General features: G+C 36.8%; 1 pseudogene; it reads right to left on the reverse strand.

Annotated features, from left to right (window-relative positions):
• LOC109678442 (vomeronasal type-2 receptor 116-like) overlaps positions 1 to 25,869 on the reverse strand; it is a 59,230-nt pseudogene that overhangs the window by 10,593 nt on the left and 22,768 nt on the right.

Below are 25,869 nucleotides of genomic sequence, written 5' to 3' on the forward strand. Positions count from 1 at the left end.
TTAGGGGTAAAAATAGATTGCTGTAATTCCCTGAAATTCTGCTTAACTGTATATTAATTAACCTTCCATAGACCTGACATTTGATCATATCCAAACGTGACAACGTGCATGTGCCCAAGAGAAACACTATTAAGCTAGAGGAGAGAAAGTGTCACGGGGTTAAATTCTTATTCCTGGTCTGACTTGCATTTCACAGAGCATCCCAACATGACATAGACCTTACTTGAAACAGCAACTGAATGTCTAAACTATAAGTACTTTCATGCATGTGGTCACAAATACAGGGCCTTTAGTTAGGAATGTCATTAGTGATATTTGTGATTAAAGAAATTTATCATATCCTTGACCTATAAGAAAGGGAAGTTTACTCTAGCCTCTTGGTACAGATCTCAGGCCACTGAGAAATGTTTTGCATTTCTGGGAAACATTTCTTGCTCTTCTGCTTTGACAACCCATACTGGAGGAATTCCAGTGATGTGGAGCAGATGTGGAGATTTTAGCCTTGAAGTAGGAAAGGTAAAAGGAAGAAAAACATAATACACTCATCCTGCTTGAAGAAAGAAAAACACCATGAACACACAAAATAATTTAGGGTTGTTTCTTAGGAGGTAGGGTACAGAAGAACATTGTTTTACGCATCCACAGATCACTTAGGGACTATCCAGACATAAAATCAAATAGAAAAATAAAACATAAAGATATAACTTACTTTGTGTTAAGTCAAAACTCATCAGGGTCTCTGCTCACACCCTCTTTGACGAAAACATAACGAGGGAAAAACCCAGTAATCAATACATCTCCATCCTTGTGTATACTGGGTTTCTTTTTGGGATAGCAGTTTGACTGATCAAGGGAACTGAGAGTTAGGGGAAGATGGAAGAGAAGGAAAATAAAAACCAAGGGTAACATCACAGAGGTGTCTAGAAATGTGTAATTCTGAATGGGAGGAAGTTGAGCTTGCAGTGTTAGGCAGGAATATACGTATGTTATGTGCTTGTGCATATATGCATTTTTGTTAACTACAGTAGCCATTCTAATTCCCCAACTTCTTTCGGCCCAGTCTCATCCATTCTCCTGGAGGAATCTGGAACACTTTCTGCCCTGGGGTTCTGCACCCAGGAGAAAAACACAAGTTGGAAAATAAGCTTGAGGATCCTCCTTTCTACCCCAGGTGCTATGGTTTCATTCAAGACAACAGATAATAAGGCCCCAGGGATGACGTCCTCTTTGTCAGATTTGTTCCTAAGCCTACATGTAGAAACTTTTTGAAGGAAAGTTATTTGGGATGAGGAAAATGGATGGTATCAATATATTCCATATTAAGTGTAAGGTGAAATGGTAAGAGAGGGCCAATGCCAGTCGGGGCTTAACCAAGCCATTGGAGCATCACACCCTCCAAAGTCAAAGATAGGAAGGGCAACCTGACATATTTATGGTGTATGGCAACTTCCAAACATCATTTTATGACCTGTACAGATATCCATATCTATTATATGTGAAGAAATTCACAGATATATGTGTTTAATGCTAATCAACTAATAATTCAGTTGAATTCAGAAATTCCAAATCAGTAACTTAAGGTAAGTGCAGAAATAAAGGTGTAGATTTGCATTACAGGAATGTAAAACAGGTCATTAGAAGAAGATGATCATGAAGGAAAAAGTGGAGCATGGAAGATGGAGAAGAGGTACAATCTAAATGCAAAGAAGACATTCAATAAAGCAATGGAAGAGACCCTTGAAAACCTTGAGAAAGTGGTGGTCATCAGTAGAGAATGATCTTAGGTATTGAAACAGACAAGATGAGGAAATAACCTAAGATATATTGTAGCTAAAATGTTAGGTATATGGGATAAGAAACAATGTTAAAAGCTGCAAGAGAGCACCTCCAAGTCACATGGAAAGCAAACTAATCACAATAACAGATTCCTCAACAAAAATTTAAAATCAAGGATGACATGAAATAGGATATTTCAAGTCCTATAAGAAAATAAATGCTAATCTAGATTGCTATATCCAGCAAAGCTATTCCATTTTCCTGCAAATGGCATCATTTCATTTTTCTTTAAGGCTGAATTAATACTCTATTATATCTATCTATCTATCTATCTCTCTCTATATATCTATATCTATCTATATATATCTATCTCACATTTTCTTTTTTTTCTTTTATTATTCATATGTGCATACAAGGTTTGGTTCATTTCTCCCCCCTGCCCCCACCCCCTCCCTTACCACCCACTCCACCCCCTCCCTCTAATTTTTTGGGTGTCTTACCTATCCTCATATCTCCCTTGTGTGCTCTTGCTTTATCATTACATTAGATGGTGTTTGCCCTTGATCTAATGTCTGCATATGAGGGAGAACATACGATTTTTGGTCTTTTGGGCCAAGCTAACCTCACTCAGAATAATGTTCTCCAGTTCCATCCATTTACCTGCGAATGATAACATTTCATTCTTCTTCATGGCTGCATAAAATTCCATTGTGTATAAATACCACATTTTCTTAATCCATTTGATGGTAGTAGGACATCTTGGCTGTTTCCATAACTTGGCTATTGTGAATAGTGCCACAATAAACATGGGTGTGCAGGTGCCTCTGGAGTAACCTGTGTCTCATTCCTTTGGGTATATCCCCAAGAGTGGTATTGCTGGATCATATGGCAGATCTATGTTTAGATTTTTAAGAAGCCTCCAAATTTTTTTCCAGAGTGGTTGCACCAGCTTGCATTCCCACCAGCAATGTGCCAGGGTTCCTTTTTCCTCACATTCTCAACACATATTGTTGGTGGTATTTTTGATGATGGCTATTCTAACAGGGGTGAGGTGGAATCTTAGTGTGGTTTTGATTTGCATTTCCATTATGGTTAGAGATGGTGAGCATTTTTTTCATGTGTTTTTTGGTCATTTGAATTTCTTCTTTTGAGAAAGTTCTGTTTAGTTCAGTTGCCCATTTTTTAATTGGTTCATTGATTTTGGGAGAGTTTAGTTTTAAGTTCCTTGCATATTTGTAAAGGCTATATATGACAAACCTACTTAGTGGTGAAAAAGTGAAACCATTTACCCTAAAAGCAGGAAGGAGAAAAGGGTGCCCACTATCCCCACTCCTATTCAACACAGTACTGTGATTCCTAGCCAGAGCAATTAGGCAAGAAGAAGAAATAAAAAGAATACAAATAGGTAAAGAAACTGTCAAAATATCCCTATTTGCAGATGATATGATCCTATACCATAAAGTCCAAAAAACTGCATGTTCTGGTTATCAGTTCCTTGTCTGATGTTGGGGTACATTCCTTCTAGTCCTAGTAGTCTGAGAGCTTTTATTATATAGTGGTTTTTGTCTTTGCTTCTACTCATGTGCTGTATTACATTTATAGATTTTCCTATGTTGAACCACCCCTGCATCCCTGGGATGAAGCCATGTTGGTCATGGTGTATGATCTTTCTGATGTGTTGTTGGATTTGGTTTGCCATTATTTTATTGAGGATATTTGCATCGGTGTTCTTTAAGGAGATTGGCTTATAGTTCTACTTTTTGGAGGTGTCTTTGCCTGGTTTTGGGATGAGAGTAATATTGGCTTTATAAAATGAGTTAGGCAGTTTTCCTTCCCTTTCTATTTCATGGAACAGTTTAAGGAGGGTTGGTGTTAGTTCTTCTTTAAAGGTCTGATAAAACTCAGCAGAGAATCTATCAAGTGCTGGTCTTTTCTTTTTTGAGAGACTCTATTGCTGCTTCAATTTCATTTTGTGTTATAGATCTACTTAGGTGAAAATGTCTTCTTGGTTCAATTTTGGATGGTCAAAAGTATGTATAAATCTGTCCATTTCTTCAAGATTTTGAAATTTATTAGAATATAAATTCTCAAAGCAATCTCTGATGATTTCTGGATTTCTGTGGTGATTGTTCTTATCTCCCCTTTTACATTTCTGATTTTACTGATTTGGGTTTTTTCTCCTCATTTTAGTCAGGTTTGCCAGGTGTCTGTCAATCTTGTTTATTTTTTCAAAGAACCAACTTTTTGTTTCATTGATTCTTTGTATTTTTTTTTGGTTTCTATTTCATTGATTTCAGCTCTTATTTTTATTATTTTTTTTCCTGTTTGTTTTGGGATTTGCTTGTTCTTCTTTTTCTAGGAGTTTAAGATGTAGCATTAAGTCATTGATTTGAGATCTTACTGCCCTTTTAATATATGCACTCATGGCTACAAACTTTCCTCTCACAACTGCCTTTGCTGTGTCCCATAGGATCTGGTAGGTTGTGTTTTCATTTTCATTAACTTCCAGGAAGCTTTTAATTTCCTCTTTTATTTCATCAATAACTCATTGGTCATTGAGCAATATGTTGTTTAGCTTCCAACTGTTTGGATGATTTTTACTATTGTTTTTGTTGTTCAGTTCTTGTTTTAATGCATTTTGATCAGATATACTGCATGGTATTATTTCTATTTTTTACATTTGCTGAGGCTTGCTTTATTCCCTAAGATATGATCAGTTTTGGAAAAGGTTCCATGGGCTGCTGAGAAGTATGTATATTGTGCAGAAGTTGGATGAAATATTCTGTGGACATCAGCTAGGTCCATTTGGTCTATGGTATGATTTAGACCTGGGATTTCTTTATTGATTTTTTGTTTAGATGTCCTATCTATTGGTGATGCAGGGGTATTAAAGTCTCCCACTATGACTATGTTGAAGTTTTTATGTATTTTTAGGTCCTTCAGAGTATGTTTGATGAAATTGGGTGCATTGACCTTGGGTGCATATAGGTTGATAATTGTTATTTTCTTTTGGTGTATTTCCCCTTTTATTAGTATGGAATGTCCTTCTTTATCTCATTTGATCCATGTAGGTTTGAAGTCTACTTTGTCTGAGATAAGTATTGCTACCCCTGCCTGTTTTCGGGGACCATTGGCTTGGTAAATCTTCTTCCAGCCTTTCACTCTCAGCCAATGCTTATTTCTGTTTATGAGGTGGGTCTCCTTTAGGCTGCAGACTGTTGGATCTTCCTTTTTTATACAGTTTAAATAAGAGACAAACAGTGTCTTTTGATGGGGGAATTAAGTCCGTTGACATGCAGTGTTAGTATTGATAGGTATGTGGTGATACTTGTCATTTAGTTGTCTTTGTTGTTTAAGGGTTTGATTGTGTGCAGCTAAATCAATGTTACTTCTTGCCTTTTCTTCTCCTGTGGTTTTGTACTTCCTGTCCTTTCATGGTTTTGTATGCTTTCATTTTCTGTATGCAGGATTCTTTAAAGAATCTTTTGTAGTGGTGGCTTGGTGGTCATATATTGTTTTAGCTTCTGTTTATCATGGAAAACTTTTATTGCTCCATATATTTTGAATGATAGTTTTGCTGGGTAGGTATCCTAGGGTTGAAGTTATTTTCATTCAATACCCAAAATGCCTCACTCCATGCTCTTCTTGCATATGTTTCCATTGAGAAATCTGCTGTGAGTTTAATGGGTTTACCTTTGTATGTTATTTGTTTTTTCTTTCTTACAGCCTTCAACAGTCTTTCTCTATTCTCTGTACTTGTTTTTTTTTTTAATGATAACATGTTGTGGGGTGGTTCTATTTTGTTCAAGTCCATTGGTGTCCTGAATGGGCATAGTTTTCTCTAGACTTGGGAAATTTTCTTTTATTATTTTGTTGAGTATATTACAAATTCCTTTTGCTTGCACCTCTTCTCCTTCTTCAATACCTATGATTCTCAGGTTTGGTCTTTTGATAGAGTCGGTGAGTTTTTGTCTATTCCTTTCAGAGATTTTGACTTGTTTGAGTAAAAGTTCTTCACTTTTTCCTTTAATTGCCATTTCATCTTCAAGTTATGAGATTCTGTCTTCTGCTTGTTCTAGTCATTTGAAGTGGCTTTCCATTGTGTTTTGTATTTCTGTTTCATTTTTTTCTGAGGTTTTCCATCTCATGGGTCCCTTCCTCTTTAATATTGTCAATTTTCATCCTTAATTTACTTATCTCTCTATTTATGGTGTTCTCTGTTTCACTTTGGTATTTATTTAGGGCTCCTATGAGTTACTTATTTTTTTGTGTCTTGTCATAATCTTTTTTTTTGTTGTCTTGGAATTTCTTGAGTGCCTCCTGTACATTTTGGTTTACCTTGTCTAGTAACATCTCCATGAAATTCTCAGTGATTTCTTGCAGGATTTCTTCTTTCAAGGTGTTTTTGTGGGCTTTTTTAGTTTCCTTGGGATAGACTATCTTTGTTTGTTGGAGTCTGGAACTGGGTATCTATTTTCTTCATTTCCCTCTAAATCCTGTACTATTTATTTTTGGAAGAAAATGGTTTCTATCCCTTTTTTGTGTTTCCATCATTCCACTTGGTGCTGTTTCTGTCCCTGTTCTGTGTGTACTTTAGTATTAGCTAACTTACAATTGTATAAGTAGTGAGACCAAGAAAGAAAGAGAAAGAAGAAAATAAAGAAAAAAAAGAGAATCAAAGATATCAACATGGGAGATGGTGTACTAACCAACAGTGAACAAAACAAGCAATTAGAGAGAAAGCAAAAAAGCAAAAAACAAAACAAAAAAAAAAGAAAAAACCAAAAAACCTCCAGGTTCAGGAACAATGAAGTTTCAGTCTTAGTAGTTCCGGTGTTACTCCTTCAGCATCCAGTCCTGGTGTTGGTATTTAAACAGTAGTTCTGTCTTTATCTTGCCAGGTGGTTGGGTCAGGAGACAGCTTTGTGAACTACTATCTGCCCTATTTCAGGCAGCAGTTCATCTGCTGCCTAATGTCAGCAGTCTACATTTGCAAGCTTTGTTTGCTGAAAGTTTGCACAGAGGGCTGCCTCTCTCCCTTTCTCTAGTGGAGGGGCTTGCCTGCCAGCTACTTTTGCAGGCTTTGTTTACTGAAAGTTCACTTGAAGAGTAGCTCCTTGACCCCTACCCCTTTCTCCAGTTGAGGGACTTGCCTGTCATCTACTTTTGCAGGCTCTGTTTACTCCATTTGTGGTTTTAAAGCTAAAAAAGCACCAGTGATTACAGTGGATCTCCTTATCCGCAGTTCCCCAGTTCCCCTTCCCCTGGTTTCTGTTACTTGCCATCAATAGCAGTGGTATCTTACAGTCCTTAGGCTCCTGATCCTCCACATCTCTGTCCACAGTTCTGACCCTTCCCACCCTCCAATTCTTTCTTAGACTTTCTACAGACAATAATACCATTCTAACTACCAAATATTGGTTTATACTATGAGATTTAATCTCATGGACAAGTAACTATTATTTTCCTCACTAATCTTGCTAGAGACACTATAATCTCAGTCAAATCTATTTTCAGGTGCACTTCATTTTTAAAGTTTTTATTCATGCTTAAAATCACTTTTATTTAGGGTATTCTTGTTTAATTATGTCCATGTAATCCACCTTATATTGTCTTCTACTTGGTCTTTTTTCAATACTTTCCTAATTTGTATCATAGATCTTGTTAAAGGCTGATGTCCTTCTTTTAGCTATGTTGAACAAAAGGTTCAAGAGCACTTATGGAATTTCATTTCAGTAATTTGGAAGGCTGCCTTTTTAAATACACTATAGATATGTTATTATATCTAAGTATCCCTCAGTATATTTCATTAATGTAATTTAATTTATATTTTGCTTCTTAAAGTAACACACTTTTAAGAGCACCTGCCTAGGAAGCTGGATGCCATGAGTTCAAGCCCCAGTATCACACACACACACAAAAATTGAAACATTTTTCCTGAAGGGGAACCTTGTATGAAGTTTCCTTAGAAAAAGGATGCAACTGAATAGATATGCATCCTGGCATGTAATATTCACCAAGATATCATGTGAATATGTATAGGAAATTTTATGCACCAAATTTAACCTTCATGCCTTCAGTCCCCATATTCATGACCTGAGAGAATGATTTGGAAAGCTACTGTACAATCCATAATGCAGAGTCATATGCTGAGATGGGAAAACTGGTGCACAGAGCTGGACATACCTAGACATAGTTGGAGACTGAAGAAAACAGAGGACAGGAGACACATGAAAATTTAAGTAAAATGGCTAATGCTAGATCACAAATGTATGAAGAGAGGCTTAGCCATCTCTGTGAGCAGGGAGATTAGCATTTGAACCTGACAAGAGGGCATGAATGATTTACATCCAAAATCATAGCTCCTACAAAGACTGCTTACAGCACAAGCATGAGCAGGGACTGATCCTCATGGCTCCTTTGTGAGCACAAACAGAACAATGTCCAAACACCAGCAGAACCTCAACCAGTAGAAGTGAGGAAGGACTTTAAAAGACCACATCCTGGGATTGAAGGAGGATTGGCTCTGGTGGTAAGAATTCCTGCCTAGCAAGTGTGAAGCCTTGAGTTCAAACACCAATGCCACAAAAAAGAGTGTATCCTGGTAAATTCAGGATGAGAAGGCATCACTCTATTGTATTCTCACTGAATATTATGTTGTCCTTCCTGCACAGATTAATTGGTCTTTTATTGCAGTGATATGTGAACTGTTATCAAGACAGGATTGATGTCTGTGGACCAAAATAATAAGTGAATTTTGGGGGGCAAGAGTTAATATTGGGTCTGTAGCTGGTTTCAAAAACAATTGAACTCTGGATATTTAGTCCTGTTATGAAGATTGCATAGCATTTCAAATACACTGGCCTACATACCACGAACCATGAGAAAATAAAATAAAAGGCTCTTAAAGAAAGCAATAGCAATCACTGTAAATGCAAAAAGGTTGTTAATATTTTGCCAAGTACTTTTTTCATATATGTGGTTTTCTGATAATCTAAAAACAGTATCATTTTGGGAGAAAATATTTGCCAGCTATACATCAGACAAAGGACTGATAGCCAGAATATATAGGGAACTCAAAAAACTAAATTCTCCCCAAACTAACAAACCAATAAAGAAATGGGCAAGAGAACTAAACAGATCTTTCTCAAAAGAAGAAATTCAAATTGCCAAAAAACACATGAAAAAATGCTCACCATCTCTAGCAATAAAGGAAATGCAAATTAAAACCACACTAAGATTCCACCTCACCCCTGTTAGAATAGCTATCATTAGCAACACCACCAACAACAGGTGTTGGTGAGGATGCAGGGAAAAAGGAACCCTCTTACACTGTTGGTGGGAATGTAAACTAGTACAACCACTCTGAAAAAAAATTTGGAGGCTATTTAAAAAGCTAGACATTGATCTACCATTTGATCCAGCAATACCACTCTTGGGGATATACCCAAAAGACTGTGACACAGGTTACTCCAGAGGCACCTGCACACCCATGTTTATTGTGGCACTATTCACAATAGCCATGTTATGGAAACAGCCAAGATGCCCCACCATCAATGAATGGATTAAGAAAATGTGGTATCTATACACAATGGAATTTTATGCAGCCATGAAGAAGAACAAAATGTTATGATTCACTGGTAAATGGATGGAATTGGAGAAGATCATTCTGAGTGAGGTTAGCCTGGCCCAAAAGACCAAAAATTGTATGTTCTCCTTCATATGTGGACATTAGATCAAGGGCAAACACAACAAGGGGATTGGACTTTGAGCACATGATAAAAGTGAGAGCACACAAGGGAGGGGTGAGGATAGGTAAGACACCTAAAAAATTAGCTAGCATTTGTTGCCCTTAATGCAGAGAAACTAAAGCAGATACCTTAAAAGCAACTGAGGCCAATAGGAAAAGGGGACCAGGAACTAGAGAAAAGGGTATATCAAAAATTATTAACCTAGAAGGTAACACACACGCACAGGAAATTAATGTGAGTCAACTCCTTGTATAGCTATCCTTATCTCAACCAGCAAATCCCTTGTTCCTTCCTATTATGGCTTATACTGTCTCTACAACAAAATTAGAGATAAGGGCAAAATAGTTTCTGCTGGGTATTGAAGGTGTAGGGGTGAGATGGAGGGGGTGGAGTGGGTGATAAGGGAGGGGGTGGGGGCAGGGGGGAGAAATGACCCAAGCCTTGTATGCACATATGAATAATAATAATAAAACCCAAAAAACCCCCCAAAAATTATCATTGCTTTTTTACAAATTATACCCAACCCAAAACTGACCATCTTAAACACGTTTTAAATGCACACTGTAATGTGTTGACTATATTTACTTGTGCATCTACCTACTGATGTTTTCCCAGCTATAGCACTGTGACCACCAAAAATGACTTGAACCTCCTCAATCCTCTTTTCCAACCCTCATTGAGATCATTGTATGTTTGTTTCTATGAATCTTCACTTTATAATTCAGAAAGCAACTGCCAGTGAAGATTAGTTTATCCACTACAACTATCCTTGCTAATTGAAGAAGAAATTTAAACCTTCCACAACAGATCAAAATTAAAGGAATTTGTGACCACCAAGCCAGAATTGCAAAAGATACTTAGAGGACCTTACATATAGAAGAAAATACTAGAGTAAGACAGGGAGACTCAGGAAAGTATAAACCCTTTTGAGCAAGCAGACCAGTAAATAAGGAATAGGTAAAAGTAAACAAGGAACAGGCAAAACTAAATAAAAATGGCTGGAAACAAGAGGCATCTCTCAATAATAACACTGAATGTAAATTGCTTCATTGCCCCAATCGAAAGACAGAATAGCAAACTGGGTTAAAAAACAAGACCCAAAAATATGTTGCTTACAAGAGACTCATCTCACTGAAAAGAAATAAACACTGGCTTAGAGTCTAAGGGTGGAAATGTTTTCCAAGATATTGGACCCCATAAACAGGCAGGAGTAGCTATACTCATGTCTGAAATACTAGATTTCTAACTAAAATCAATCAGAAGTAATAGTGTACATCACTTCATAGTAAATAAAGGAACAACTTATCAAGGGGAAATATCAATCCTTAACATATGTGTGCGAAGCATAGGGCACTCATCTACAATAAAAAGACTCTAATGTCCCTTAGAGCACAGATAGAGCCTAACAAAGTGATAGTGGGAGACTTGAATACACCACTGTCAGTAGATAGGTCATCTAAGCAAAACTCAGCAAAGAAATTTCAGACAGATTTCACACATTAAACCAAATAGACATGTTGATATCTACCAAATAGTTCACCCAACAATACACATTCTTTTCTGCAGCTTATGGAACTTTCTCTAAAATAGATCATATTTTAGGATAAAAAGTAAGGCTCAAAAATTTCAAGAAAACTGAATTAACCCACTGCACCATACCAGATCGCAATGAATACAAATAGATTCAACAACAAAAGAAACCCCAGAAAAATTCAAACACATGGAGACTGGACAGCACACTCCTGAAAAACCAACTGGTGACAGAAGAAATAAGGGAAGAAATCAAAAAGTTCCTTGAATCCAATGAAAATGAAAATACACACTACCATCTGTGGGATGGAGCAAAGGCAAAGCTAAGGGAAAGTTTATAGCTATAAGTGCCTTAAAAAAAACAAAGACCTTTCAAGTAATAAACCTAATGGTATATTTAAACTACTAGAAAAACAATAACAAGTCAAATCCAAAACCAGCAGATGGAGAGAAATTATGAACATCAGGGCTGAGAGAATTGATATTGAAACCAAACAAATTGTACAAAGAATCAATGAAACAAAAAGTTTGTTCTTTGAAAATATTCACAAGATCAACAAACCTTAGCCAGCATGAAAAAATTGAGAAGGGAAAAGAGCCAAATTAATAAAATCAGGAATGTAAATGGGGACAAACATAACAAAACCCAAAGAGTTATTACAGAGTACTTTGAAAATTTATATTCAAGTAAACTGGAAAATCTAGATGAAATAGATAAGTTGCTAGATGCCTATAACCAACCAAAATTGAACTGATATTAAACACTTAAATTGTCCTATTACATGGAATTAAATTGAAGCAATCATAGAGTCTCCCTATAAAGAAAAGCCTGGGACCTGATGGATTCATGGCTGAATTTCACCAAATCCTTAAAGAAGAACTAACATTAATACTCCTCCAACTTTTCCTGAAAATAGAAAGTGAAAGAACGCTACCAAATTAATTCTAAATGAAGCCAGCATTACACTCATTCCAAAACCAAACATAGAGTAACCAGAAGAAAATTATAGACCAATATCTTTGAATATAGACGCAAAGACTCTCAACAAAATATTGGCAAACAGAAATCAACATGTCAAAAAGATCATGTACCATGACCAAAATGGTTTAATTCCAGGGAGGCAAGAATGGTTCAATATATGTAAATCCATAAACATAAACTGAATATAAACTGAATCAAGGACAAAAATCAGGTGATCCTCTCAATAGGTGCATAAAAAGCCTTTGACAAAATTCATCACCCTTTCATGATAAAAGCTCTGAAGAAATAGGAATAGAAGGATTGTTCCTCAATATAATAAAGGCTATATATGACAAATCTAGAGCCAACATCACACTAAATGGAAAACTGAAACCATGCCCCTTAAAATCAGGAATGAGACATTGCTGTCTTCTTTCTCCACTCCTATTCAATATATTTTAATGAAAGCAATGAAATACCATTTTAATTAAACTATAAAACACAAAGGGAGAAACTGAAGAACACATCAGAAGATGGGCAGATCTCCTATGATTGTGGGTTCGTAGGATAAACATTGTGAAAATGCCATACTACCAAAAGGAATCTACATATTCTAATGCAATCCCTATCAAAACTCCAATTACATTCTTCAGAGATATAGAAAAAGCAATTGTGAAATATGTGTGGAAACACACAAGATCTCAAATAACCAAAGTAATTCTGAAAAAAAAGTTCAATATTGGTAACATCACAGCACTAGACTTCAAACTCTACTACAGAGCCATAACAACAAAAAAACCCAGTGTTGTATTGGCACAAAAACAGATGGAAAGACGAAAGGATCCAAACAGAAGATCCAAGCATAAACCCATGAGTCTATAGTCAACAGACCTTCTACAAAGAAGCCCAAACACACAATGGAGAAAATAGAGCCTCTTTAACAAATGTTGTGGGGAAAACTTGATACTCACATGTAGAAGACTGAAATTAGATCTCTGTCATTCAGCCTCCACCAAAATCAACTGAAAGTGGGTCAAAAATCTTAATATAAGACCTGAAACTGAAACAACTCCAAGAAGCAGTAGGAGATACACTGGACAAGATATGTATAGGGAACGACTTCCTAAATAGAACTCAATAGGCTCAGAATGTAACGGAAACATTGAAGAAATGGGACTGCATCAAACTAAAGAGTTTCTGCACAGTAAAGAAAACAGTAACCAGACTCAAGAGACAGCCCAGAGAATGGGAGAAAATCTTTGCCAGCTACTCATCCAATAAGGGACTAATATCCAGAATTTACAGGGAACACAAAAAACTCAGCCCCTAAAGATTCAACACCCTTATGAAGAAATGGGCACATGACTTAAATGGAATTCTCAGAGGAAAAGGTAGAAATGGCCAGTAAGTACATGAAGAAGTGTTCAACTTTCCTTGTTATCAAAGAGATGAAAATAAAAATAACACTTAGATTTCATCTTACCCCAGTTAAAGTGGCCATAACCAAAGATAATAACAACAACAACAAGAAATGCTAGTGAGGAAGTAGCAAAACTGATTCCCTTATATGCTGCTGTCAGGAATGCAAATTAGTACAACCATTATGGAAAGCATTATGGAGATTCCCCAAAAAGATGAAGATAAAACTGCCATATGATCTAGTGATACTGCTCCTGGGCAGCTACCCATAGGAACATAAGTCAGGATACAAACAGAGCACCTGTACAGTGATGTTCATTGCAGCACTATTCACAATAGTCAAGTTTGAAACAACCCAGATGCCCTAAAACTGATGAATGGATCAAGAAATTGTGGTATATATACACAATAGAGTTTTAGTCAGCCATAAGAAATAATAGTCTGTGATTAGAAAGTAAATAGATGGAACTGGAGGGTATCATATTAAATGAAGTAAGCCAGACATAAGAAGACAAACCCCATGTTTTCTCTCATACATGGAAGATAGATCCAAAAGACAAACATATACAGAAAAACATACCTGATTGCATGAACAATGAATATATCCTAATAAAAGCTCAAACTTTTGTATATACAACAACTAACAAGTTCAAAATGAGTGTAGGAAGAATATGCTATTTACAATATCCTATGAAAAATGAAAATACCTTATGAATAAATTTAACTAAATATGGGAAACGCCTCTCCAGTGAAACCTATGAGATGTTGGAGAAATAGAATGAAGAAGGTACCAGAAGATGGAAAGATATCCCATGTTCATAGTGTGGCAGAAGTCTTATTATAAAAATGAAGGCAATGTACAGATTTAACATAATCTCCATCAAGATCACAAGGTCATTATTCACAGAAATACAAAAATCAACCCTAAAATTCAAACAGAAGAACAAAACTCACAAATACCAGAAGCAATCCTGAGCAAAAAGAGCAATGCTGAGGTATCATAATACCTGACTGCAAATTATAGTACAGATTCATACTAACAAAAACAACATTTTACTGGCAAAAAACAGCTATGAAGATGAGTGGAACAGAATCAAGTATCCTAAAATAAACTCACATACATACAACTATTTGGTCTTTGACAAAGAAGAAAAAAAATCATTGGAGAAATGCTCTGCAAAATTGGTTATCAACATTGAAAAATACTGAAACTTTTATTCTCATCTGTCACTCTCCACAAAAATCAATTCACAGTGGATCAAAGGTCTTAATGCTAAATTAGAAACTTTGAAACTACTAAAGGGGAATGTAAGAAAAACCTTAAAGTTATAGATATAGGAATTCATCTTCTAAACATGAATCCAATTGCCCAGGAAATAAGAGCAATAATTGACAAGATGGAATTACATCAGGCTAAAAAGCTTTTGCATGTCAAAAGAAACAATTTTCAGAAAGAAGAGACAACCCACAGAATGGGAGAAAAGTGCCAGATTTGATCAGCAAAATAATTAATATCTAGAATGTCCAAAGAGCTTAAAATGTAAATGTCAGAAGAACAAATAATCCAATCAACAAATGGACAAATGATTTTGACAGTTCTCAGAAGTAGAAATACAAATGTCTACTAAACACATGAAAATTTCAGTCTCCTTATCCATAAAGGAAATGTAATTCAAAACATTATTAAGATTCCATACCACTACAGTCAGAATTGTTATTATCAAGAAAACAAGCAGCAAATGCTGGGGAGGTTGTCGGGGTGAGGGGGGAAGGAATCCTCATATTCTACTGGTGAAAATGTAAACTAGTGCAACCTCTATGGAAATCAGTATTGTGGTTTAACAAAAAGTTTAAAAAATGGACCTACCTGTGACCCTGCAATTCCATTCTGGAGCATATATCAAAAGAACTACAAATCAATATACAAGAGAGATACCTGCACACCCACGTTTATCACAGCACTATGCAAAATAACCACACTTTGGAATCAGCGTAGGTGCCCAACAATTTTGGAAAAGATAATGAAAATGCCTTATACATAAACGGTGTAGTATTTTCAGCCATAAAGAAGAGCATTGTGTAATTTGCTGAAAATGGATAGAATTCTAGATCATCACATTGAGTGAAAAGAAATCAATATCAAAAGCCTAATACCACGTGTTTTTTTGCTCATATGTGGAATCTAGATTTAAAATGAAAACAAGGTATAAATATATAGGGCAGACTATCATGGAGGTAGTTACTGGGAGGGTGAGAGAACAATAGGACACCAGAGGATGTGGATTTCCAAAGTACATTACATATACATTTATGAAGATAGCCTGGTGATACCCACCAAGTACAGTTTGAAAACAAGGGAAAAGGAAAAGTGTGGATGGAGATTCCAAGGTGGCAGCTAGAGGGAGGAAGCAGAAAGCGAGCCTCCTATAGTGAAATCTAGAGGAAGAAGAAAGTGAGCCTCCTATAGTGAAATCTTGGAGAGATGCTGGAGACACACTTTGCAGGCAAAATCACTGAGAAGAGGCAAAACTTTGACCCCTCCACACCTCCAGTTGGCACAGAGAATCTCCACTTCACATTAAATGGAGAAACAAGAAGTGTCCCCGGGCTGCCAGTCACCCGTGCCCAGATGTCTTGGGAAGATGCAGACAAGGTGAGCTTCACAGTGCCGTGGTACTTCCACAGACAACCCTGGGCCAGAGCAGCATAGCCCCCTGGACAGTTTGACCTTCACCAGGGGAAAAAAGAGAAACTGACTAATAAGCAATAAAAACAATAAAGACATGTGGGAAAGAGGGTGAGGCGCACAGAGCACTGAAGATTGGGGGAAGGGAATCCTTCCCGGAACTGTAAATAAACAAGCAGTGCGGGCAGGAGAGGCTCCGGCAGGAGTGGAGGCACACGCCCAGCAACCAGGAGTGGGAAAGGTTGTGACAGTGGTGGAGGGAGGAAAAATCCAAAAGAGAGGAGGGAAGACCCACTTCCCACGTGAGCCATAAACAAAGATGGCGGCTGGCAGGAGCAGCAGCACTGCACAGTAATCAGGAGCAAGAAAGCTTGTAAAAGTGGCAGTGGGAGGAAAACTGCACAGGAGCTGGGGGAAGACCCACATTCCACATGAACTGTAAATAAACATGCATGCCTGAGAACCCAGGTGCAGTGTCACCTTTCCCAGTGTGCTTGGAAAGGGGAAAGCTTTGTAGCAGAAGCTCACGCACAGGAGAACTCTGAGTAAACAAAGCCTGCAGGGCTGGGTGAGTGCAAAGCTCACCCCAGAGATCTGCATAAATAACGCCTCCAACAACAGCAGGCTGACAGCAGCGGGCAGGCAAGCCACAGCCACAGATACCATTCTCAGAACTGTATCCAGACTCTTTTTTTTCTCTTTTTCTCCCTACTATTGATGAGAGAACAATTGAATTACACCTGCATGCTGAAAAACTTACTGAAACTGTATTGCATTTGAACTTGGGACACTTGGTGGGGTTTTTTTTGTGTGTGTAGTTTTGTTCTACTTTATGCATCCCCTTTGATGAGAAAACTACAGAACAACATCTGAGGCACCAACTCCAGGATTGGAGACTGAGACGGACACCCAAATTATTAAGACTGAAACTTCACTGCATTTGAACTTGGAGGTTTTTGGTTTTTTGGTTTTTAAAAAAAATTTTCTATTTTTCATTTTATTTTATTTTATTTTTATATATAGATATTTCTTTCATTTACCTATTTTCTATTTTTATTCTTACTTTTTTTTATTTTTTATTTTCAATCCTCTCTCTGTCTCTTTAATGCCTGTTCAGCTTACTGTTGATTAGTACACTAATGCTCCCTGTTTATACCTTTGAAACTTTCTTGCCTGATTCCTTGTTCTTTTTTCTCCTTCTTGTCTGTTTATTTGTTTTTCCCTTTTCTTAACTTCTTGCTTTCCATCTCCACTCACCCTTCCATTCTAAATATTACCATTGTTATTATTACAAGCTAGAAAATACTTAATTACACACAGTACAGGGACAGTAACAACACCAAAGACAATGACGGGAAGACAGAAAAAACAGGGAAACCAGTTTTAGCACAGGAACCAGAGGGGAATGAAGAGAACAGAGACTCAGAGCCAGACTCCAACAAAATGAAGATAAACTATGCCAAAGGACCCAATGAAGCCCACAAGAATAACTTAAAAGAAGACATACTACAGGTACTCAATGAGAATTTTATACAGATGATACTGGATAGGTCAACCAAAATGTACAGGAGACACTCAAGAAATTCCAAGACAACAAAAATAGAGAAATTGAAAAAAGCAAAAGAAGAAATAAAGGAAACCATAGAAGCACTGTATAAACACCAAAGCGAAAGAGAGAACACAATGAATAAACAGATAAATGAACTCATGACAAAAATAGACAACATTAAAGAGGAAAACTGCCAGGAAATGGAAAATTTCAGAAAAAAGAATGAAACAGAACTGCAAAACAAAACAGAAGGCCTATCCAGCAGAATAGAACAAACAGAAGACAGAATATCAGAACTTGAAGATGAAATGGTAATGAAAGGAAAAACCGAAGAACTATTAATTAAACAACTCAAGACCTGTGAAAAGAAAATGCAAGAACTCACTGACTCCATCAAAAGACCAAACTTGAGAATCATGGGCATCAAAGAAGGAGAAGAGGTGCAAGCGAAGGGAATGTGTAATATATTTAACAAAATAATAACGGAAAATTTCCCAAATCTAGAGAAAGATATTCCCATACAAATGCAAGAGGCCTCCAGGACACCAAAAAGACCAGACCAAAATAGAACTACCCTACGACATATCATCATTAGATAACAAGTTCAGAAACTAGGGAAAGAATATTGAAGGCTGTAAGAGAGAAAAAACAAGTAACATACAAAGATAAACCCATCAAAATCACAGCAGACCTCTCAACAGAAACACTAAAAGCAAGAAGATCTTGGAGTGAGATCATCCGGGCACTGAATAAAAATAACTTCAACCCCAGGATACTCTACCCAGCAAAGCTATCATTCAAAATAATGGAGCAATAAAAATCTTCCATGATAAGCATAAACTAAAACAATATGTGACCACAAAGCCAAAACTACAAAAGATTCTGCAAGGGATTCTGCACACAGAAAGTGAAACCCAACTTAACCATGAAAAGACAGGCAGCACCAAACCACAGGAAAAGAAAAAGCAAGACAGTAGAGAGTAACTTCAACTTAGGTACACACAATCAAACCTTCAAACAACTAAGACAACTAAATGACAGGAATCACCACATACCTATCAGTACTAACACTTAATGTTAAAAGACTTAACTCACCCATCAAAAGGCACTTCTTGACGAAATGGATTAAAAAGGAAGATCCAACAATTTGTTTCTTACAGGAGACCCATCTTACAGACAGAAATAATCATATGTTTAGGATGAAAGGCTGGAAGAAGATTTACCAAGACAATGGCCCCCGAAAACAGGCAGGAGTAGCAATACTTATCTCTGACAAAGTAGACTTCAAACCTACATTGATAAAACAAGATAAAGAAGGACATTCCATACTAATAAAATGGGAAATAGACCAAAAGGAAATAATAATCATCAACCTGTATGCACCCAATGTCATTGCACCCAATTTCATCAAACATACCCTGAAAGACCTAAAAGCATATATAAACGCCAGCACAGTGGTTGTGGGAGACTTTGACACCCCATTATCATCAATAGATAGGTCATCCAAACAAAAAATCAATAAAGAAATCCAAGATAAAAAATATACAATAGATCAAATGGACCTAGTTGATGTCTACAGAACATTTCATCCAACTTCTACACAACATACATTCTTCTCAGCAGCCCATGGAACCTTCTCCAAAATAGATCATATCCTAGGGCACAAAGCAAATCTCAGCAAATATAAGAAAATAGAAATTATACCATACATACTATCTGATCACCATGCAGTAAAATTAGAACTCAACAACAAAAGTAAAGACAAAAAACATGCAAATAGCTGGAAACTAAATAGCTCATTACTTAATGAAGAATGGATCATTGATGAAATGAAAGAGGAAATTAAAAAGTTCCTGGAAGTCAATGAAAACGAAAATACAACCTACCGGAACCTATAGGACACAGCTAAGGCAGTCCTGAGAGGAAAGTTTGTAGCCATGAGTGCATATATTAAAAAGACTGAAAAATCCCAAATCAATGACCTAATGATACATCTCAAACTCCTAGAAAAACAAGAACAAGCAAATCCCAAAACAAATAGAAGGAGAGAAATAATAAAAAGAAGAGCTGAAATCAACGAAATAGAAACCAAAAAAACCATACAAAGAATTAATGAAACAAAAAGTTGGTTCTTTGAAAAAATAAACAAGATCGATAGACCCCTGGCAAACCTGACTAAAAGGAGGAGAGAAAAAACACAAATTAGTAGAATCAGGAATGCAAAAGGTGAGATAACAACAAACACCATGGAAGTCCAGGAATTCATCAGAGACTACTTCGAGAACCTATATTCAAATAAATTTGAAAATCTTAAAGAAATGGACAGATTTCTAGATACATATGATCATCCAAAACTGAACCAAGAGGAAATTAATCACCTGAATAGATCTATAACACAAAATGAAATTGAAGCAGCAATCAAGAGTCTCCCCAAGACCAGGAACTAGAGAAAATGTTAGATGAAAAAGAATTAACCTAGAAGGTAACACACATGCACAGGAAATTAATGTGAGTCAACTCCCTGTATAGCTATCCTTATCTCAACCAGGAAAAACCCTTGTTCCTTCCTATTATGGCTTATACTCTCTCTACAACAAAATTAAAAATAAGGACAAAATTGTTTCTGCTGGATATTGAGGGGGTAGGGGGGAAAGGGAGGGGGCAGATTGGATGGTAAAAGAGGGGGTGGGGGCAGAGGGAGAAATGACCCAAGCCTGTATGGACATATGAATAAAAGAAAGTCTCCACAAAAAGAAAAGTCCAGGACCTGATGCCTTCTCTGCTGAATTCTATCAGACCTTTAAAGAAGAACTGACAACAACCCTCCTTAAACTGTTCCAAAAAATAGAAAGGGAAGGAAAACCGCCAAACACATTTTATGAAGCCAGTATTACACTTATCCCAAAACCAGACAAAGACACCTCCAAAAAGGAGAACTATAGGCCAATCTCCTTAATGAACATTGACACAAGAATCCTCAACAAAATAATGGGAAACCGAATTCAACAACATATCAAAAAGATCATTCACCACGACCAAGTAGGCTTCATCCCAGGGATGCAGACGACATGATCCTATAACTTAAAGACCCAAAAAACTCTACTCAGAAGCTTCTAGACATCATCAATAGCTATAGCAAGGTAGCAGGTTATAAAATCAATGCAATTCCCATCAAAATTCCAGTGACATTCATTAAAGACATTGAAAAATCTACTGTGAAATTTATATGGAAACACAAGAGGCCACGAATAGCCAAGGCAATACTCAGTCAAAAGAACAATGCTGGAGGTATCACGATACCTGACTTCAATCTATATTACAAAGCAATAATGATAAAATAGCATGGCACAAAAACAGACATGAAGTCCAGTGGAACAGAATAGAGGACCCAGATATGAAGCCACACAACTATAACCAACTTGTCTTTGACAAAGGAGCTAAAAATATTCGATGGAGAAATAGCAGCCTCTTCAACAAAAGCTGCTGGGAAAACTGGTTAGCAGTTTGCAAAAAACTGAAACTAGATCCATGTATATCACCCTATACCAATATTAACTCAAAATGGATCAAGGATCTTAATATCAGACCCCAAACTCTAAAGTTGATACAGGAAAGAGTAGGAAATAATCTGGAGTTAACAGGTATAGGTAAGAACTTTCTCAATGAAACCCCATCAGCACAGTAACTAATAGATAGCATAGATAAATGGGACCTCATAAAACTAAAAAGTTTCTGTTCATCAAAAGAGATGGTCTCTAAACTGAAGAGATCACCCACAGAGTGGGAGAAAATATTTGCCAGCTACACATCAGACAAAGGACTGATAACCAGAATATAAAGAGAACTTAAAAAACTAAATTTTCCAAAAATTAATGAACCAATAAAGAAATGGGCAAGTGAACTAAACAGAACTTTTTAAAAAGAAGTTCAAATGGCCAAAAAACACATGGAAAAATGCTCACCATCTCTAGCAATAAAGGAAATGCAAATTAAAACCACACTAAGATTCCACCTCACCCCTGTTAGAATAGCCATCATTAGGAACAGCACCGACAACAGGTGTTGGCGAGGATGCGGGGAAAAAGCAACCCTCTTACACTGTTGATGGGAATGTAATCTAGTACAACCACTCTGGGAAAAAATTTGGAGGCTACTTAAAAAGCTAAACATTGATCTACCATTTGATCCAGCAATACCACTCTTGGGGACATACCCAAAAGACTGTGACACAAGTTACTCCAGAGGCATCTGCACACCCATGTTTATTGCGGCACTATTCACAATAGCCATGTTATGGAAACAGCCAAGATTCCCCACCACTGACGAATGGATTAAGAAAATGTGGTATCTATACACAGTGGAATTTTATGCAGCCATGAAGAAGAATGAAATGTTATCATTCTGTTCTCCTTCACATGTGGACATTAGATCAAGGGCAAACACAACAATGGGATGGGACTTTGAGCACATGATAAATGTGAGAGCACACAAGGGAGGTGTGAGGATAGGTAAGACACCTAAAAAATTAGCTAGCATTTGTTGCCCTTAACGCAGAGAAACTAAAGCAGATACCTTAAAAGCAACTGAGGCCAATAGGAAAAGGGGACCAGGAACTAGAGAAAAGAGTATTTCAAAAATTATTAACCTAGAAAGTAACACACACGCACAGGAAATCAATGTGAGTCAACTCCCTGTATAGCTATTCTTATCTCAACCAGCAAAACCCCTTGTTCCTTCCTAGTATTGCTTATACTCTCTGTACAACAAAATTAGAAATAAGGGCAAAATAGTTTCTGCTGGGTATTGAGGGGTTGGGGGTGAGAGGGAGGGGGCAGAGTGGGTGGTAAGGGAGGCGGTGGCGGCAGCTGGGAGAAATGACCCAAGCCTTGTATGCACATATGAAAAATAAAATAATAAAAAAAAGAAAAAAAACAAGGGAAAAAGGACTTTAGTGGAATATAATGGACGTGGTGAAATTGTTCAAAGTATGCTGTACACATGAATGAAGTTGTCACAAATAACTCCTTTGTGTTGTAACGATTCCTAAGAACTTAAAAGTAAACAAAGCCTCTGCCCCCTAAGAAAAGAAATGAGTCATAATTGTGGCAGGGAACATGGAGTGCCCCTGCAGAGTCCTTGAAGGATGATTTTTTTGAGGAGTTGCTCTGAAGAGCACACGAAAGAGGGAGTTAGTGGATTAGTGCTCTGAAGAATCATGAGGAGCTTATCAAAACATTAAGTCACGGAGTGAGATTATGTGGTCACAGTTGAGGCTGTCTGGTGGTGGGCAGGTGTGTGTGTCTATAACTTGAGGGCACCTTGTGTGTGTGTGGGTGCTAAAGCTTTCTGGAGAGTGGATTGACAAGTTTAGAGAGGTTATTGTGGTAGAAGTTGGTTATAGTGGAGGTGGGTTTAGGGGATCAGAATTGCACTGTTTCAATGAAAGCTTCATGGCACACTGAGGAAAAAAATATTGAAGAGTGCAAGAGAAAAACCCCATCTTATCTGGAAAGATAAAACCATGAGAATGACATCAGATTGTCATGAGAAATCTCCAAAGCCATGAAACCATAGAATGATGTATTTCAAGCCCTGAAGGTAAACAACTACCAAAGAAGATTACTATATCCAGTAAAGTTATTTTTAAAAGTAAATGGAGAAATAAAAGTCATACAATATATACAAAAGTTAATACTCAACACCACGATGCCAAGATTGCAGAAGTTACTTAAAGGAATTCTACATACAGAAGAAGAAAGAGACAGTCATGAACTAAAAGGTAATGAAGAATAAATTTCATGATAGCAATAGAGGAACATATGATAACTAGGAAGGAATAAATGGGGTCAACTAAGTAAACCAGCAAACACCAAAGACAAATAATGGAGAAAGAAATCATAACCAGTATTGAAATCAACAAGGGGAACAGACAACAATATTACAGAAATCAGCAAACAACATTCAATAATAAACCTAATTGTAAATGGCCTTAATTCTCCAATTAAAAGATGCAGAATAGCTGATTTGGTTAAAAAAATCCTCACAAGATCCAACAGTATGTGGTCTGCAAGACACACCCCGCTGGCAAATACACAGAGAACTCAAAGTTAAAGAATGGAAAATGATATGCCAAAGAATTGGAAACCAAAGGCAAGCAGGAGTAGATGTATCTGTCAAAGTATAATTGAAGCCAAAATTAGAAGAGAGAAAGAAGGATACCATATATTACTAACAGGAAAAATCCATCAAGAAGTCTAACTGCTGTAAATTTATATGCACTAAGTTTTGGATATCCAATTTCATAAAACAAACACTAATGTTTATAAAATGATAAAAGGTTTATTTAAAATAATAGTGGGTGATTTTACTATGTCAATCTTATCAATAGACATACCATCCAAATAGAAAAAAACATCAAAAAAACTTCAGCATGAATCTGCACCATAGTTCAAAGTGGACTCAATAAAAATATATCTTATATTCTTTCAAATATAAATCTCAACAGTCCATGGAAGTTTATCCAAAACAGATCACATTTGAGGCCATAAAGTGTCCTTCAAAAACAGACACATGGAGATTGAGCAGTATACTTTGATCAATGAGGCATTGAAGATATCATGAAGGAAGAAATTTTTAAAAATTCCTAGAATGAAAAGAAAATGAATATACATCATATCAGAACCTGTGGGATACTGCAAAGGAAGATCTATGAGGAAAGTTTTTTAAATAAAATTTTATTATGATATATTCATTATACAGAGGAGGATTCATAGTGACAATTCTAATTAGATTTATGTTGTTCATTATTCACATTGCTCCTATTGTCTATCCCCCTCAGCCTTCTCCCTACCCCACTTAAAGCAATTGCAAGAGGTTTTCCTTTCTTGTACGTACAGGCAATTTGTACCTCTTCCATTGAGAATTCCCTGTTTAATTCATGTACCCATTTCTTCATTGGGGTATTGATTCCTTGGGGGCTGAGTTTTTTGAGCTCCCTATAGATTGTAATTAGTCCCTTATCAGATGAGTACCATTGATCATTACCATTGTGTTAGCTGTCTCTTGAGTCTGGTGGTAAAATATTAACAAACTTTTTGCATTTACAGTGATAGCTATTGCTTTCTTTAATAGCCTTTTATTTTATTTTTTCATGGTACTTGGAATATAAGCCAGTGTATCTCAAATGCTATGTAAGTATCATACAACAAGTAAAAACTTGGAGTGCCACTGCCTTTTTAACCCAAGTGTAGATTCAATAGTTACCCTGGCCCAAAGATTTCACTTATAATTGTAGTCTCCACATGTCAATCTTGGCTTGATAACAGTTCACATATCATTGCAAGAAAAGGCCAATAAATTTGTGCAGGAAAACAGAATAATATATAGGTGAGAATACAGTAAGGTGATTATTTGCCATCTTGATTTACCAGGATGCACTCGTTTTTTAGTGGCAATGGTGTTTGGACTCAGGGTTTCACACTTGCCAGGCAGGAGCACTTACCACCCGAGACAATCCTCCCTCCAGGCCCAGGATGTGGTCTTTTAAAGCATGTGCTCAATTCTTCTTGATGAGCTGTTTCTGGTGTTTGGAGAGCTTTCTGATTGTGCTCACAAAAGGACCATTCTCAGTCCTTGCTCATGCTTATGCTCTGAGCATTCTTTAATAGGTTCTATAACATTGGATATAAATCACTCATGTCCTCTTGTCAGGGTCCAGATGGTAATCACTCTGGTCATAGTGATGACTAGTCATTGCTTCACACATTTGTGATCTACTTTCAACCATTTAAAATAATTTTCATGTCTTTCTTTTCCTCTGCTTTCTTCAGTATCCAGCTGTGTCCACCAGTTTTCCCGTATCAGCATATGACTCTTCAGTGAGAATAGTACTGTAGATTTCCAAATAACTCTCTCAGGTCAAGAATACAGGTAGTGACTACCTAAAGGTTAAATTTTGGTGGATATTATTTCCTATACATATGCACATGACATCTTGACGACTGTTACATGCCAGGCTGTATATCTATTCAGTTGCATTCATTTTCTAAGGATGGTTCATGCAAGGTCCCCTTCAGGACAAACTTACTTTGATTTAACAAAAGTGTGCTTCAATTTTTTTTTTGTGTGTGATACTGGAGCTTGAAATCAGAACATTGAGCTTTCTAAGCAGGTGCTTTTAAAGGTGTGCTACTTTAAG

Source organism: Castor canadensis, chromosome 6 (assembly GCF_047511655.1).
Source record: "Castor canadensis chromosome 6, mCasCan1.hap1v2, whole genome shotgun sequence".
NCBI classification, from domain to species: domain Eukaryota; kingdom Metazoa; phylum Chordata; class Mammalia; order Rodentia; family Castoridae; genus Castor; species Castor canadensis.